The following is a 6000-nucleotide window of genomic DNA, read 5'->3' on the forward strand; positions in this document are numbered from 1 at the left end:
GCAGATGGAAGCTCCTGAGCAGAAATAAGGTGGAGGGCTTTTAAAGTAAAAACATCAGTGTAAACTCTAAGTTTTCAATGTCAGCCTCAGTAAAGGACCTGAAAAATCTGAATGGAGCCACAGAATTGGTGCTAAGAATAATATCTTGAATTCCCCCTGCTCTAATAGGATTTTTGAGTGATAGAACCAGAGACATCTTTGAGAAATGCTGATTTGATTATATGAAGCACCTTAATGTTTCAGGACATGTTTTTGTTGTTGTCAAGAACAAACAGAGATGGGGCAAGCACAGCCTCCTGTGCTCAGGAAAGCCCCCCGACCAGGAGAGCTTTCCACTCTCAGCTCTTGTTACATTTTTACATAAAAAGAAATTTGTGGTTTTGCTTCAGATTATTCTCTCTAGAAGCCATAGTTAGGCAAATTGATCAATTTTTAAACATCGAAGTTATATTGGTCCTGTTCCATTCTCTTAGTGTCCCACCAAACTCACTATTCTGAGATAAATTCTGGCTTTAGAGCTGCTTCCCAGTTCTCCAAGCATCCTAAGATGAAGCTTTTCAGTTTCAGCTGACCTTAGCAACACCTGACCTCTGTAAGGGCTGTCTCTGGTTCTTCCTTCCCTATTCTAAACTGAATTCTTATGTCTTTGGTGCTGATAGATTCTGTGTTATCAACCAGTTCACAAATAGCCTCTTCAGTGAAAATTAACAAAAAAGATAAATACGATGGTATTTTAAAGGAAAGAGAGATATAATGAGTGCTCGCATGCCCTCTGGCCTGCTCAGCTTCATTGCTTTCCTGACACACACTTTCTGTGTGCCTACAGGATAAGTTCTTGTTACCTCTGATACCTGCTGTTATCTTGCATCCTGGATGTTTGATGACATTTTCATCCTCGTATTTAGTAATTTTTCACTTTCTGCATGCTTCCTTCTTTTATTTGGGGCCATAAAGAATGCGCAATTAAGTCAGGCTGGTCTGTTATTGCATGTAATAGTGTGTGTACCAGAAAGACACATAACAGGAATTTCTTTCTCTTAGTCCTGGCACTGTTTCTTCAAGAAACTGCTTCTTCACTTCCTTTGCCTCCCAAGGGATTTTTGCCTGGCAGCACTCTGAGCTTATTCAAGCCTGCCAATTCTGTAACATGTCACTCTGCTGAAAACAGGTGTCAGTGGTGGGCTCTCTTCTAATTCAGAAAAATAAAGAACACTCCCCATGCTAATGTCAGCTCACTGGAAAGGAAACTCTTTTCCTATGTTGAATCTGTCAGCTAGTGTTTAAGCATAAATTAGCACACTGAGCACTCTTCGGTGTGAAGAGGCTCTCAAATATAACTCTGAAAACAGAAGAGATGAATCACTGAGTGTATTGAAGATGATGAGATGACTCTTCCCCCTATCCCTAAGAGTGAAGCTAAATAAATGAAAGAGAATGGTAAATCTTAAATCTTCAACAGAATCTATAATTTCCTGTCTGACATTGCAAGGGAGAGATAAGGAATCCTTTGCCTCCCCTCTGCTTAGGAAATCACACTTCAGGAAAAAAATGGAGTATGCAAAGTGTTGAGATCAGTACCTTTACATCAGAATAAGGAGGTCTACTTCTAGAAGGCAATCTTCTCCAGCAAATAAACTGTGTAGCCATATGTTGTTTAGAGAATGCTACTCTCAAGGTAGTAGCAGGGATCTTGATGTGTGCTAGATTGGTCTAAGGAAAAGTATTTATGAGTTATACTTACTGATTTATGTATCAATTGTTTTTGCATGTTAATCACCTTTCTTACTATGGCAGCAGCTAAAGGCTGCAAATGACAGGGAATGTTTTATTTGATGCGGACTTAGATTGCACTAGCTGCTGAATAGCTGAAATCTGTTTAAAATATTAGTAAGAGGAAAAAGTTGTTAGCTGACAAATATAAGCTCTAGCCTTGAAATTCCTAGTAGTGATTACCTGAATGAAAGAAGCCAGAAATAAGGAATAGTGATATAGACACAACAAGGGCAAAGGAATCCTGATTCCTTGCTTTCTTATTTACTATTACTAATGAAATAAAGACAAATATAACTAATAATAGACTTGAACCAGTAACTTTCACATAAAAATATCTTTAGGAGATGATAACAAGTGTTGTTTACTGTCCATGTCCCAGGAATAGGGAGGAAAGGGTTGTCTCTCCTCCTTTAATATTTTCTCCTTGTACTGCACAGCTGTGCCTTCAGGTGTATCTCCACTCCTACAAAGTTTGGTTTGGTTGGTTGTTGGTTTATTTTTTTTCCCTCTTGTTTTTTAAAAGAATTGATCGAGGAAAATAACAGAGGGTTACCAGATCCTTCAGAGCTCCAGCTAAACAGCATTAAACAGCACTTAAATCACTCTTCATGCAGTTCTGACCAAGACACTAACTTGGCTCAGAGTAAACCAGTCTTTTTGAACTGCCCTGCATTGAGGCAGAATGTTGGGGTATTATTTTAGGCAAAATAGACAGCATTCAGGGTCCACAAAGAAGGCAGTGAGCATACTTTTTGGTGTCTCCTGTGAGCTATGTAGGCTATAAAATTCAATTTTTAAAAAGGGAAACAAAGAGGACCTGGGGAACTACAGGCCAGTCAGGCTCACCTCTGTGCCCGGCAAGATCATGGAGCAGATCCTCCTGGAAACTATGCTAGGGCACATGGAAAATCAGGAAGTGATGGGTGACAGCCAACATGGCTTCACTAAGGGCAAATTGTGCGTGACAAATTTGGTGGCCTTCTATGACTGGGTTACAGTGTTGGTGGATAATGGAAGAGCAACTGATGTCATCTACCTAGACTTGTGCAAAACATTTGACACTGTCTTGCCCGACATCCTTTTCTCTAAATTGGAGAGACATGGATTTGTCGGATGGACCACTTGGTGGATAAGAAATTGGCTGTATGGTCACACTCAAAGACTTATGGTCAACAGCTTGATGTCCAAGTAGAGATCAGTGACGAGTGGTGTTCTTCAGGGGTTGGTGTTGGGACCGGTACTGTTTAACATCTTTGTCAGTGACATGGAGAGTGGAGTTGAGTGCACCCTCAGCAAGTTCACTGATGACACCAAGCTGTGTGGTGTGGTCAACATGCTGGAGGGAAGGGATGTGCCATCCAGAGGGACCCTGACAGGCTTCAGTGGTGGGCCCATGCAAACCTCATGAAGTTCAACAAGGCCAAGTGCAAGGTCCTGCACATGGGTCGAGGCAATACCAAGCACAAATACAGGCTGGGCGATGAGTGGATTGAGAGCAGTCCTGCAGAGAAGGACTTGAGGATATTAGTGGGTGGAAAACTGACCATAAGCCAGCAATGTGTGCTTGCAGCCCAGAAAGCCAACCATATCCTGGGCCACATCAAGAGAAGTGTGGCCAGCAGGTCGAGGGAGGTGATTCTCCCCCTCTACTCCACTCTCATGAGACCCCAAGTGGAGTACTGTGTCCAGCTCTGGGGCTCACAGCATAAGAAGGACATGGACCTGCTTGACCAGGTCCAGAGGAGGCCACAAAGATGATCAGGGGCAGGCTGAGAGTTGGGGTTGTTCAGCCTGGAGGATAGAAGGCTTCCAGCAGACCTTATAGCAGCCTTCTAGTACTTAAAGGGGACCTACAGGAAAGGTGAGGAGGGACTCTTTATTGGGAAAGGTAGTGATAAGATGAAGGGCAGAGGTTTTAAACTGAAAGAGGGTGGATTTGTATTAGACATAAGGAAGAAATTCTTTACTGTGAGGGTGGTGAGACACTGGAACAGGTTGCCCAGAGAAGTTGTGGCTGCCCCCTCCCTGGAAGTGTTTAAGGCCAGGTTGGACGGGGCTTTGAGCAATCTGATCTAGTGGAAAGTGTCCCTGCCCATGGCAGAGGGGTGGGCATAGATGATCTTTAAAGTCCCTTCCAACCTAAACCATTCTATGATTCATTCTATGATTCTATGATTTTGAGCTATATTTAAATATATTTAGGCTTAAGAAAATTTTCTTATTAAAAAACAAGTTAAAAGGGACATAATTTCAAACACATGCTTTCCATAATCATGACAAGCTTAATACCCATATTAGTGATTTGAAACTGGTGCTGCTAAATGTAAACCAGCACTTTGTAGCACCTCTAACATTTTCAAATGAAAGCCATTATAAAGCAAAATTTTGTGGCGTCTTCTGAATTTTATGCACAAAATGAACTTTCTACTACTATTACTACTTTTACTTTTAGATCTCTAGAATCTAATGTTCTATTAGGATTGATTCTATGCTAAAAATAATATATTCTCCTGAATTTGGGCCACTATGTGCTGGGTAACTGAGTAGCCAAAATACGCCACAAATTACTCATTAATCAAATTAAGGGAGGAAAGGAAATATGGAATAATTCTTTCTTTAACTGTTGTGTTCTCTTCAGCCAAATGCAGGTTTCAAACATTGCTAATCGAATCTCCTATTCCTGTTATAGGTAAATAATAGTAAAAGTCATGTGTGGTGGTGCAATTCTTACCCCCCCCCTCCCGCCCCTCTTTGTTGGGCTGCTTGGTGCTAGGTGCGATTCCACCCACATCCCCCGAGCTATACACCAATCTGTGGACATAAGGACTGATAATGTTAACGAGCCTGGCTCCTGCCCATCCCGATTGCTCGGAAATGGTTAAAATGGCCCATCAACTCCTAAGGGCCTGGCACACCTGTGCCTGGGATGTGGTCAAATGGGAACAATAACAGAGTTGCACATTAATCAAATTCTTTTGTAACTGCTGGAAGGCACCAGAAGGTATCTGACAAAAGTCAATTATGTTGGACCCTATAAATGGCGACCACCAGGGAGACCCTTTGAGCTCTCCTGGATCGCAGCGGGCCTGTGACCAGCATCTCCCCTGAGCTGGGACGCCTCTCAGGTACCAAACCCTTAAGGTGTTGTTTGCTCCAGACGGAAGGCCAGGGCGAAGTCCCCCGCTCGAGTCTCAATTATCGCCCGTTGAGGAATGCCAAGGCATTGTGAGTATTTGCTCTAAACTCGAGAGGGAAATTTTCTTTGAGCTAGCTTCTCTTTACTCTGTGTGTGTGTGTGTGGGTACGTACCCTTGCGTCTGTGTGTGTATGTCCGTTCTGTGTTCATTCTACTGAATCTAAACACCTTTGTTTCTGTATGTTTGTCCATTTTGTTATGTGCATGCATGTGTATATAAAGGTACCGTTAAGTAAGTTAGTGTGAATCTTGTCATTTTAGAATCTGAATAAGTCGCTTTTTTTTCTTTTAGTATTTCTATTATTATTTTATAATAATAAATTGCTGTTAGTTATTAATAAACCTAGATTTCTTACTAAATATTACCATGTCAATACTTTCATCCGTGACATCATGATGTATTTATTTCATATGATGTACTTTTAAAATAGAGCAACTTCCCTTGTAGAAGTTTGCTGAACTGATTTAATGGTTGATATTTCATGCACATACTTTTACTCACACAAACATCATACCTTTTCAACCAAAAACATTTTTTTCAAGTTGCTTTGAAATTTTTTTTTTCTTGATTGCAATTATAAAATGATAAAAATTCCCTATGCCTCTACAATATTTGGTTGATTGGCTGGCTGGTTGGTTGGTTGCTTTTTCCTCTCAAAATTCTAGACACTTTACATAAATTCGTTTATATTTTTGCCAAAGATACAATTATTTTGAAAAAACTTCTTCTATCAATAGCTATCTGCTCTTTGCGCAACTTATTCCAGCTACATATGGCAGGAAATCAGCAGGTAAAAGATAATGTTTTCAAAACTTTCAAAATTTTCAGCAAATAATTCAGAAAGCAAGCAGAGAAGCAGCTTCTTCTAAAGTATTTTCTAATAAAAGGTATAAAATGAAATGGGGTAATAATAACTTGGTCCTGAAGATAATTGCTTGATGGTTTGGATTACAATGAAATGCAGCCAGAAACCATCAGACTGCAACCACAGTATTGTTTCACAAGGTGGCACAATTACTCTTCATATTGT

The sequence above is a fragment of the Strix uralensis genome, chromosome Z, assembly GCF_047716275.1.
Source record: "Strix uralensis isolate ZFMK-TIS-50842 chromosome Z, bStrUra1, whole genome shotgun sequence".
NCBI lineage: Eukaryota > Metazoa > Chordata > Aves > Strigiformes > Strigidae > Strix > Strix uralensis.